The sequence below is a fragment of the Schistocerca gregaria genome, chromosome 7 (genome assembly GCF_023897955.1).
Source record: "Schistocerca gregaria isolate iqSchGreg1 chromosome 7, iqSchGreg1.2, whole genome shotgun sequence".
NCBI classification, from domain to species: Eukaryota; Metazoa; Arthropoda; class Insecta; order Orthoptera; family Acrididae; genus Schistocerca; species Schistocerca gregaria.
Window position 1 is genome coordinate 296,526,390 of NC_064926.1, and position 12,869 is coordinate 296,539,258.

Here is a 12,869-nt window from a genome sequence, read left to right on the forward strand (position 1 = left end):
GAATTTTTCATCGATACCTGTAGGAATATCAGTTTGTGACCAATTTGCACGAAGATATTATCGAAATGTGGCAAACGACCCGTAAGTGTGAGATCTCCAATTTTAAACTGTTCGGCATGTACTCCGTCTGACGTTGATGATTTTTAGTTCTTAAATTTTTCATGATTACATATAATCGACTTTTAGTTCAAGCATCTTATTAATTTATGTTCTGTTAACACCTGTACATTAATTGAATTTCCAGCTTCGTTAATGAAACGTTCTCTCGGATCCTGTTGCTTTTCCATCCTTATATTTTTAGTTTAGTTGAACCCTGGATCTCGCTTTGGTGGGGCGGCTTCCGCACCTCAGCGATACACATACGCACACTGTAGGTGCAATCAAAACAGGTCGGTATCTGCTAATAGGCACGACAAATGTGTGGTTGCTGAAAAGGGGTAATAGTTGCAGGGCCAAAACTCTGGATGACTGATAGATCTGGCCTTATGAACCGAAACGGCCTCGATGTGCTGGCACTGCGAACAGCTGAAAGGAAGGAAAAACGACACTCATAATTTTTCCCGAGGACATACACCTCAACTGTGTGGTTAAACAGATTACACGATGATGGCATCGCCTTGGGTACAATGCTACAGAGGTAACAGAGTCCGTCACACGGATCTTCGAGCGTTGACTACTCAGGAGAATGTCGTCATCAAGGAAAACAAAAGTGACCCCTTATGGGTAGGAGTGTGGAATGATAAACCCATTAATTGGGCATGAAATGATAGAAAATTTAAAAAGGGAAATGAATAAGGTGAAGTTAGACACAGCGTGAAGTAGGGAAGTTTGGTGGCAGGGGGAATGTGACTTCTCGTTAGGTTAGTACAAGTATACAGATACAAAATCGAATAAGGCTTGTAACGTTCCCTCTTTCTGTTTATTTAGGTTTGATTTGTTTGATTGTTATTCTTTATTTCTATTATTCGGAATCTTTTTTTCTTATTAAATTGAGCCTGAAACTTACGTAATAAATACTTCGCGTGAAGTACGATTTGCAGCATAAACAAAAATTAATTTCGGAAATGTAATCCACTGAATATTAAAAGTAAAGCTTTTGAACAACGCGCGTGACTGACTAGATACATTCAGAGGGTACGTACATTCGCGTGCGAGTGGTTGCGATCTGATGAGAACTTTTCATTGTGATATAATTTCGTCGTAACACACTCGGAGATTGCGAACGTACATTCAGAGTAGAGGCACGTACGTTCTATCATTCCCCGTGGCGTGGGTAAAAGGATGACATTATTAAAATCTAAGTGTATTTCTTTTGCATCGGACTAGTATTTTTATAAGAAAAAGAAGATTGCAGGTTCTGAACGTCTCGGCAAAACGAATCGGAAGTAATTTTAGCGGCCACGAAAGGAAAGCAGAGAGCACAATCACGTACCTCTATTGTTGAGCAGCGCCGTTTTGAAGATCTTCGGTTCCATCTAAAACTCGCCTTCTCTGCTTAACATAAATACTCCATAGACATGGGAATAAGGCTTGTTGTGCGATGAAAATAATATAAAACACATCTTGCGTCTTTTAACTCATTCATTTACCACACACACACACACACTAGTAATTAGACAGTACGACATCCCACCAGCCCATCAGAACAAAAAGTAGTCGTTCATACAAGAAATAAAAAACGAAGGGCGAAATTGTTCCTATGTCTCTCAAAGATAAAAAGTTTACCAGATATTTCTCTGGTGTGTCACTGGAACAATTTTTCAGCACCTCTGCTATTAAATCACAATATTTTCAGTTCCTTTACAGGCTAATGCAAGTGAAGGTCAAATAACGACTAAAAATAGTAATGCGGCTAAGCTACTACGAACCGCATAGTGAATTCATTACTGTAACCAAGAGAGAAACCAAGTCAACACGTTGATGATGAAGAGATTGAAAGAATGTGTGATGAGATAAAAGAAATTATTAACGTAGTTCAGGGGAAGGAATTCTTAATTGTGGAAGGGTACTGGAAATCGGTAGTAGGATGAGTAAGAGAGGGAAAAATAGTAGGAGGATGTGGATTGGGGGGAAAGGAGAGATAGATGAAACCTCCTGATAGAATTTTGAACAGATCGTAATTTAATCATCGCTAACATTTCGATTCAAAATCATCACAGAAGGGTGTATATGCGGATGTAACAACGTATCAAAAATGATGTGAGCTCTGAACCTCAATGAGCTGTGGCAGATTAGAGTTTTACTTGCCATACAAACTGTCAATCACGGGAAAAATAGAATAGAGTTTTAGTTATAATCCCGCTATTCGGGCAGTGGTATCTACCATAACCCTTAGAGATATGTCTGTTGACGTCTTGTAGTCACAACTTAATTAATGATCAGTATTGGCGGCCGAAGACTTCCGGCATAAGAGGTCTACCTCATTCTGCCAACAGCTTCTCAAAGAGTGCGGGGGAGCGGACCGAGTTTCAGGGCACTGTCTTGTCCTAGAGGCGGGAAACTGCACATAAAGGCGGAAGAACCAGCAATTATCAACGCCATGAGGATGCAGAAGGCAATGGAAACCACTGCATGAAGGACACGTAACGTGTGTCCACAGGAAATGTGGCTTGTAATTGAAAAAGTTTCATGATGATCTCCCCTTTAGCAAAAGACTACCCATTCATATCTCCGGGAGGGGACTGCCAATGGGGACGTCACTATAAGAAACCCATTGAATAACTAATCAAAGGATAACATTCTACGAGTCGAGTAGTGGAATGTCAGAATATTGACTGTGGTAGGGAAACTAAAAAATCTGAAAAGGGAAATTTAAAGGCTTAATCTAGATACAGTAGGGGTCAGTGAATGGAAGTCGAAAGAAGACAAGGATTTGTAGTCAAATGAGTATAGGGTAGTATCGACAGTAGCAGAAAATGGTACACCTGGAGTAGGATTTGTTATGAATAGTAAGGTAGGAAGAGAGTGTGTTACTGTCAATAGGTCAGTGACACGACTGTTCTTATCAGAATAGACAGCAAACCAACACCGACAATGATAGTTCTCGCATACATGCCAACATGGTAAGCTGAAGCTGAAGAGATAGAGAATGTGTATGATACTGAAAGGGTAATACAGTACGTGAAGGCAGAGGAAAACCTAATAGTCATGGGGAACTGGAATGCAGTTGTAGGAGGAGTGAAAGAAAATGTTACAAGACAATATGGGCTTAGGACAAGGAATAAGAGAGGAGGAAGACTAACTGAGTTCTGTAACAAGTTTGAGGTAGTAATAGCGAGTACTCTGATAAAGAAACACAAGAGGAAGACGTACGCTTGGAAAAGGCCGGATGATACGGGAAGATTTCAGTTAGATTACATAGTTGTCAGCCAGAGATTCCGAAATCAGATACTGGATTGTAAGGCCTACCCAGGAGCAGAAATAGACTCTGATCGCAGTACTGTAGTGATGAAGAGTAGGTTAAAGTTTAAGACATTATTCAGGAAGAATTAATACGCAAAGAATTGAGATATGGAATTACTAAGGTATGACGATATGCGGTTGAAGATCTCTAAGGTTATAGATACAGCAATAAGGAATTGCTCAGTAGGCAGTACAGTTGAAGAGGAAAAGCGATCTATAAAAAGGGCCATCACGGAAGTTGGGAAGGAAAACGTAGGTAAAAAAAGAGGTAGCAGTGAAGGAACCATGGAAAACAGAAGAAATACTCCAATTGATCGATGGATGGAGGAAGGACAAAAAATGTTACGGAAAACTCAGGAATACAGAAATACAAGTCGATGAGGAATGAAATTAATAGGAATTGTAGGAAAGTTAAGACGAGATGGCTGCGGGAAAAATGTGAAGACATCGACAAAGAAGTGATAGTCGGAAGGACAGATTGAGCATACAGGAGAAACATTAAAAAAAGTAAGGCTGACAACATTAAGAGGGCAACGAGAACCCCGCAGTTAAATGCAAAGGAGAGAAGAGATAGGTGGAAAGTATACACTGAATGCCTCTGTGAGGGGAAAGAATCGTCTGATGTGATAGAAGTAGAAGCAGGAGTCGATTTCGAAGAGATAGTGGATCCAGTATTTGTATCAGAATTTAAAAGAGCTTTGGAGGACTTAAGATCAAATAAGGCAGAAGGGATGAATAACATTCCATCAGAATTTCTAAGATCATTTGGGGAAGTGGCATCAAAACTATTCACGTTGGTGTGTAGGACGTATGAATCTGGCGACACACCGTCTGACTTTCGGAAAAGAATCATCCACACAATTCCAAAGCCAGCAAGAGATGCTAAGTGCGAGATTTATCGTACAATCAGCTTAACAGTTCATGCATGCAAGTTGCTTACAAGAATAATATACAGAAGAATGGAAAAAAAAATTGAAGATGCGCTAGATGTGATCAGTCTGGCATTAGGAAAGGTAAAGGCGCGAGAGAGGTAATTCTGTCGTTGCGGTTAATAATGGCTGCAATGCTAAAGAAAAAGCAAGACATTTATATTGGATTTGTCGACCTGGAAAAAGCGATCGACAGTGTAATATGTTGTAAGACATTCGAAATTCTGAAAAAAAGTTAGGCTTAAGCTATAGGTAAAGAAGGGTCATATAATATACTGTAACCGCTTATCGTCAATTGATTTAAATGTATTTCCCGGCTGACTCTTAATCAATTACTGCCACGGGGGTGAGGAGAAAGAACACATCCTGGTGGTACCAGCATTATGCGTATTTAGATGTTCGAAGAAATTGAAGAGGAATGGACGTCTCTAAAAAGGGCCATCACAGAAGTTGGGAAAGAAAGCATAGGTACAAAGAAGGTAGATGCGAAGAAACCATGGGTAACAGAAGAAATACTTCAGTTGATTGATGAAAGGAGGAAGTACAAACATGTTCCGGGAAAATCAGGAATACAGAAATACAAGTCGCTGAGGAATGAAATAAATAGGAAGTGCAGGGAAGCTAAGACGAAATGGCTGCAGAAAAATGTGAAGACATCGAAAAAGATATGATTGTCGGAAGAACAGACTCAGCATACATGAAAGTCAAAACAACCTTTGGTGACATTAAAAGCAACGGTGGTAACATTAAGAGTGCCACGGGAATTTCACTGTTAACTGCAGAGGAGAGAGCAGAGAGGTGGAAAGAATACATTGAACGCCTCTATGAGAGTGAAGATTTGTCTGACGTGATAGAAGAAGAAACAGGAGACGATTTAGAAGAGATAGGGGATCCCGTATTAGAATCGGAATTTAAATGAGCTTTGGATGACTTACGGTCAAATAAGGCAGAAGGGATAGATAACATTCCATCAGAATTTCTAAAATCATTAGGGGAAGCAGCAACAAAACGACTATTCACGTTGGTGTGTAGAATATATTAATCTAGCGACATACCATGTGACTTTCGGAAAAGCATCATCCACACAATTCCGAAGACGCAATAGCTGACAAGTACGAGAATTATCGCACTATCAGCTTAACAGCTCATGCATCGAAGCTGCTTACAAGAATAATATACAGAAGAATGGAAAAGAAAATTCTGAATGCGCTAGATGACGATCAGTTTGGCTTTAGGAAAAGTAAAGGCACCGGAGAGGCAATTCTGACGTTACGGCTAATAATGGAAGCAAGGCTAAAGAAAAATCAGGACACGTTCATAGGATTTGTCGACATGGAAAAAGCGTTCGACAATATAAAATGGTTCAAGCTGTACGAGATTCTGAAAAAAGTAGGGGTAAGCTATAGGGAGAGACGGGTCATATACAGTATGTACAACAACCAAGAGGGAATAATAAGAGTGGACGATCAAGAACGAAGTGCTCGTGTTAAGAAGGGTGTAAGACAAGGCTGTAGCCTTTCGCCCCTACTCTTCAATCTGTACATCGAGGAAGCAATGATGGAAATAAAAGAAAGGTTAAGGAGTGGAATTAAAATACAAGGTGAAAGGATATCAATGATACGATTCGCTGATGACATTGCTATCCCGAGTGAAAGTGAAGAAAAATTAATGATCTGCCGAACGGAATGAACAGTCTAATGAGTACACAGTATGGTTTGAGAGTAAATCGTAGAAATACGAAGGTAATGAGAAGTAGTAGAAATGAGAACAGCGAGAAACTTAACGTCAGGATTGATGGTCACGAAGTCAATGAAGTTAAGGAAATCTGCTACCTAGGCAGTAAAATAACCAATGACGGACGGAGCAAGGAGGACATCAAAAGCAGACTCGCTATGTCAAAAAAGGCATTTCTGGCCAAGAGAAGTCTACTAACATCAAATACAGGCCTTAATTTGAGGAAGAAATTTCTGAGGATGTACGTCTGGAGTACATGTGAAACAGGGACTGTGGGAAAACCGGAACAGAAGAGAATCGAAGCATTTGAGATGTGGTGCTATAGACGAATGTTGAAAATTAGGTGGACTGATAAGGTAAGGAATGAGGAGGTTCTACGCAGAATCGGAGAGGAAAGGAATATGTAGAAAACACTGATAAGGAGAAGGGACAGGATGATAGGACATCTGCTAAGACATGAGTGAATGATTCCATGGTACTAGAGGGAGCTGTAGAGGGCAAAAACTGTAGAGGAAGACAGAGATTGGAATACGTCAACCAAATAATTGAGGACGTAGGTTGCAAGTGCTACTCTGGGATGAAGAGGTTAGCACAGGAAAGGAATTCGTGGCGGGCCGCATCAAACCAGTCAGTAGACAGATGGAAAAAAAAAAAAGTTGTTCAATTTATCTGAATTTTTTGCAATGTTCCCGCGATTCTATTCGAACTCTATGCTGATGTACCGACAAGGACCATTTTCAAAGATAAACATGCAAATACGCATGGATGTTCAGTTTCTCAATATAGTTCGTCACACTCGCACATCATACATCGGCTGTAAGAACAATTTCATGCATTTACATTTTTGGTGTCCTACAATATTGGTTGGCTAAATATTATGACGATGCTTGCATACAACTTCCACAAATATTGGTTATCATGTAATCAAGACAACGTAATGAAGCCAAAATCGTGGATAAAATTTAAATGTAGTTTGATTATTAACACTTTTCTTTTCACTAATTAAATATGAAATATGAATCGGGTGACGATCCTATCCTTCGTTTTTAGTATTTTAGGTCCCCGTTAATTAATATGTGGTAGTTAATAAGCGAACAATTTTTTATGATGGCGCGTTTTTTGTACCAGTTACCCCCGCAACCGTCCAAGGATAAGATTCTATTATTGTGCCTCGCACACGCCTTTCACCCTTTTATAAAATGCAGAATTACGTAAACAATAGCTTTCCGTTGCGCATAACTTTCGTGGGTTCCACAACCATAGTAGTTTCCCAAAAGTATTTTTCGTAGCTAACACAAGGTTCGAATTATGTTGTCGGATTGATTTTCACTTCACCCGACAATAAACGTCTCTGATCACTTCGTCACACGTAATGTATTTTAAACGTGCTTGAAGAGTCTTTAAATAATCTCCTTATAGAATTTCGCAGTCGCGTACCACTTTTTCATCGATGAGCCCGATCGCGATAACTGAAGGTAGAGGGGCTCAAGAGTGTGTTACGTGTTCTTTTATATGTATTAAAAAATAAACGCGCCCCTACATCTTTCTATCCAGCTTGGTCTTTGCTACTTTGCTTTTTATTACTTTTCATTATATTGCTTCTTAATAATACTGTGCAGTTATTAAAGTTTCGTATTATTTCGTATTACTTTCCCCTTTTTAATTCTTCCCCCATATTAATTAATATGATGCTAATCGACACGCCAGCCCGCAAAGTACCGTTATAATATGTTCAACAGTCAAGAGGGAATAAAAAGAGTGGACGACCAAGAACGCAGTGTTCGTATTAAAAATGGTGTAAGAGAAGGATGTAGCCTTTCGCCTCTACTGTTCAATCTATATATCGAGGAAGCAATGATAGAAATAAAAGAAAAGTTAAAGAGTGGAATTAAGATTTAGAGTCAAAGGACATCAACGACACGATTCGCTAATGACATTGCTAACCTGAGTGAAAGTGAAGACTTATTACATGATCTGCTGAACGGAATGAACAGTCTAATGAGTAGAGAGTGTAGATTGAGAGTAAATCGAAGAAAGGCGAAGGTAGTGAGAAGTAGTAGAAATGAGCGAGAAACTTAACATCCGGATTGTTGGTCACGAAGTAGATGAAGGAATTCTGCTACCTAGGTAGTAAAATAACCAGTGACGGACGGAGCAAGAAGGATATCAAAAGCAGACTAGCAATGGCAAAAACTGCATTACTGGATAAGAGAAGTACTCTAATGTCAAATATCGGGCTTAATTTGAGGAACAAATTCCAGAGAATGTACGTCTGAAATACAGCATTGTGTGGTAGTGGAACAAGTACTGTGGGTTAACCGGAACACAAGAGAATCGAAGCATTTGAGATGTGGTGCTACAGACGAAAGTTGAAAAGTAGTTGCACTGGTAAAGTAAGGAATGAGGAGGATTTGCTTAGAACCGGAGGAGAAAGGAATATGTTGAAAACACTGATAAAGAGAAGGGACGGGATGATACACATCTGCTAAGACATGAGGGAATGACTTTCATGGTACTAGAGGAAGCTGTAGAAGGCAAAAACTGTAGAGGTAGACAGAGATTGGAATACATCCAGAAAATAATTGAGGATGTAGGTTGCAAGTGCTAGTCTGAGATGAAGGGGTTGCTAGAGGAGAGGAATTCGTGGCGGGCCGCATCAAACCAGTCAGAAGACGGACGACTACGAAAAAGTCACAACTTGATGGACAGAATTTCTGTGTGCCAAGTTTGCAGCTTTGATCGCCACCGGTCAAGCTTGATGTTGATGGACTTCCTGTCTGTATTGTATCAGTCATTCCTGGGTGTTCATTGCGCGACAGCACTTTTCTACCTTCATTATAAGGAGTAACTACGAATCTTCCAAATTCATCGAGAAATATTCTTCTTTCGTAAAGAACATTTTTTTTCCGTACTGGATACATATCTTACCACAACGGAAAAGCATTGGAAGGAGAAGTATCAATACTATTGTAGAAGATGATCATTGGACAGCAGTCAGTTTTCCGCTTCCAACTGCAGGTGCCATTAACCTGATCCGATGCGTCTGCTGCTCCCTTACTTACATTGTAGTCCAATATAATTTTTGGTTTCTTGTCTCCCCTCTTCCTTATTTCCTCATTGTGCCCATGAGGACAACCTGTTCGTACTTCCTTCGTGCGAAACGTACGATCGTGGTTCCCTCAGCAAAAAAGAACTTTAAAGTGGAAACATCTTCGTTTAATGTACTATCAGGGAGTACAGGCTAATATTTCCTCACCGTCCCCAGAATTATATGAGGGTTATTCGGAAAGTAAGGAATGATCGGTCCCGAAATGGAAACCACAGTGAAAATCCAATGAAGTTTTGCATGAGTGTGTTGGGCAGTATCTGTAGTATGACCGTCACTCGCATTACGTCGTTCTTTTTAGTTTTGAGCGCACAGGGAGCACATAAAGATACGTAGAACAATTGTGTCTATCGCCAAGTTCTTCGGGAAAATTCTTAGCCGCAATCTGCAGGGAAAATGAAGATGCTCCTGCATCGTTTTAAATTGGAAATATTTTATTACCCACAATACACTCCGTAATTATCTCCCTCTGCCTTTCGTCTCTGTTCACATGAACCGCTGGCTATGAAGACAACATTTTGGCACAGACAACGAGCTGTAGGCCAGCGTAGAGAATTGGCAGAAAGCACTGGCGGCTGCCTTCTATAACGAGGGCATTGGGAAGTAGTTACAACGCTACGACAAACGTCTAAGTCGGATAGGCGACTATGGAGACAAGTAGCTGGAAGTTGTGGCTAACTGTTGCAAATAACACAGTTTTGATTTTCAATGTGGTTTCCATTTCGCGACCTATCGTTCCATACTTTCCGAACAACCCCCATAAGATCTCTTGAAAAATCATTGTCCTAATGAAACGTGGAGCATTATATGTGGATTATATGTTTCCTGCATGAAAACAACTAGGACGAGCCTGATTGCTATGAAGTCATGATGCAGGTTTTGTTTATCTTACTTGTCCATAAGGTGGCTGTGTTGCATCGTATTTACTTGTAAATCGTCCCATGACAGTACGTGCTATAAATCAACGAAAGACACATTCAACACAATTGTGTACATCACTTTACTTTAGTGTGGATGTCCACAACCTTCTCGGTGCTGTATTTCCTGATTGCTGGATTGGAAGGGAGGTTCTATTCCATCACCTGCGAGTTCACCTGACCTGATTCCCCCTGATTGTTTCCTGTGGGGATGTCTAAAGTCAATTGTGTATATGACTATAGGGCATACGGAGGTGGATGTAATGCCAGAATTGTAGCTGCCTGTGGTGTGATTCGAAACACACCAGGGATAATTGTCAGTGGGTCTCAGAATCTTGTTCGCCGTTGTCGTGCTTACATTGAGGCTGATGCCGTCAGTTTCAGCAAATTTTGTAAGATATTTTACAAATGATACGTTCATTGTGTCAGTGATGGCATTTACAAATAACTGTAACTAATGTAAATAAAAAATACACAGTATTGTTTTTTTTTAATTATTATTATTATGACTGTAAGCTGGCTTCCGACTCCAGATTGCCTGCCTCAGTATGTTCAGTGAGACACCCTCTTTGTTGTGTTAAATTTTTACACACACTTACGGAAACACCTTGTATACTGTTTGAATGGAGAGTGTTCTCGGAGACCCACCAGTTGTTTATCCACGGTTACATTTGTGCCAGGGTTATAAAGTTTTTAAAGTATTTCCACCTACTTATCCCACAAAACTCTTACGGGTGAAAGTTTCTCATCTACCTTTCATGCTCTTTTATCAGACTTATCATCGAAATGTTGAACACGGGAGATTCCACAGAACTGTTTCAGCGAGATTACGACACAAAGATCCCTGTAATTATATTTGGAACCGATAGACTGTTTGTCGATTCATACACACCAGCCAGTAGTAACAGGCCCCTAATCCTCAAGTGTAGTTTTATTTGTTGCTTCTCAGCTATTCCCATAAACTCTTGGACCCTCAATATTAGTCGCTTCCATCACAATATTCCGAATATTATCGTCCATCATATTTTAAAAACATGACTTTTTATCACTTACTCTGGCGATAACGTATCTTGGCGGTCCAAGAGTCAGTTTAATACTGTTTGTACTAGATGCTCTTTTGGTTTGCGGAAAAGTTTCTGAGCTCTACATTTCTGTTTAGTCTTTAGACCAAATAAGTTTCATAGCTTACGTACTGTCATTTAAGGTATCTGTACATGAAATTTCTTCTGAAACAAATGAAGGATAAATGTTGACTAACTGGTGTGTTTTTTTTTCTTCAGAAATATTCTCCTCGCTTTCATATGGATTTACTAATACTTCCAATTGTCATCCGAATTAACTCGTTTTATCATGATGGTCACATGGAAATTACTATGACAGACACGATGGTTGATAAAATGTAACTTTTAGCGACAATCCTGCAATGATTTGAACACAATAGGCGACTTGCATTTTTGTGTAGCCTTGGGCCGTTTCAACAGTAAGGAATCATATATTTACTTTTACCTAAAAAAACCATTTCGTATATACTTCAGAGATGCAGAAATAAAACTAGACTATGACATTTGTACATTGTGTGAATTTTTAAGCCCCCCCAGGTCGTATGGACCCGAAGAAGAAAAGTGAAACAAATTAAGTTTTAGCAATAGAGAGAATTTTTTTAAATTTTGAGCTTTAAAGTATTTAGAAAGTTTAGAAAAACAAAAGGATCAACTCTGGGTCAATAAGAGTTAAATATTAACAAATTATTGAAGAACAAATTCCAGTTGGAGTCATACTGACCCAAAGATAACAACAGCGTTAAAAGACTCTTACAGAGAAGTGGACAGCCAGATGACTCAATTCTTATTTCGCGTTTCTCACCAAAAAGTTTGACATGCCAACGTATTGGCGCTCTTTCAACAAAGAAAACTCTCAGTCCTCTTATCCAATGTTTTTTGTAGCTAAGCCTTCTTTTTCTCCCATCTCAATGCCAATGTCTCCTCTCTCACTCACACCGTCTTCTTTCGTCTTTCCTTCTCACTGCCACTGTCACCACCATAAGTCGGCAGCTGAAAAATTATGTGGGTTTCGACTTACTTCTTCTTCCATACCCACGAGTTTCAGATTTTGATCAAAATTGCGCCAGTCTGAGGCTCTAAAGGCTGCCCTTCCCAAATATATATATATTCTTTACTCAACTGTATCTCTCCAACCATCACCGTCTCCTCTCTCTCTCTGTCTCTGCCATTGGCACTGTCTCCTCTCTCCCCCGCTGTCACTGTCTCTGCTACTTTCTTAGAGCACAAAGAATAGCGAGTAAGTTCGCATGGCAAAAATTGTGACGTGTAAAGCGGAATGAGGAATAAGATTGTTGGCCTCGTTTCTGCTAGAGTGTTTTCAGGAGGAACATATTCGCCATGTTTGTGCTCCGACATGTGCAGGGCGTGCGGCTTCACTAAAGTGTATTCCAAAAGCCAGGAAAATTTTGACAGTATGTTTACATACTTCGGCAAATTTGTATAGACACATGTAAACAGCAAAAACATACGCATAGTAACAAGTTGACACAAATTCGTCCGCTTTAAATTTATTCTGGATATTCTGTTCATCAATGGCAGTTCGTCGAAAACCCCTTGCCTACGACATATATCTTCAAGAGAAAAAAAGTTAATAAAAATATTTAGTTGAATTTTCAGTCTTTATAGTTTTACGGTCGTGTTACGTCCATTTCTGGCATGTTAAGACCCTTTATAGCCGTTTTGTATCACGGCAGGTCTACTTTAGGTATATCTGTACAGG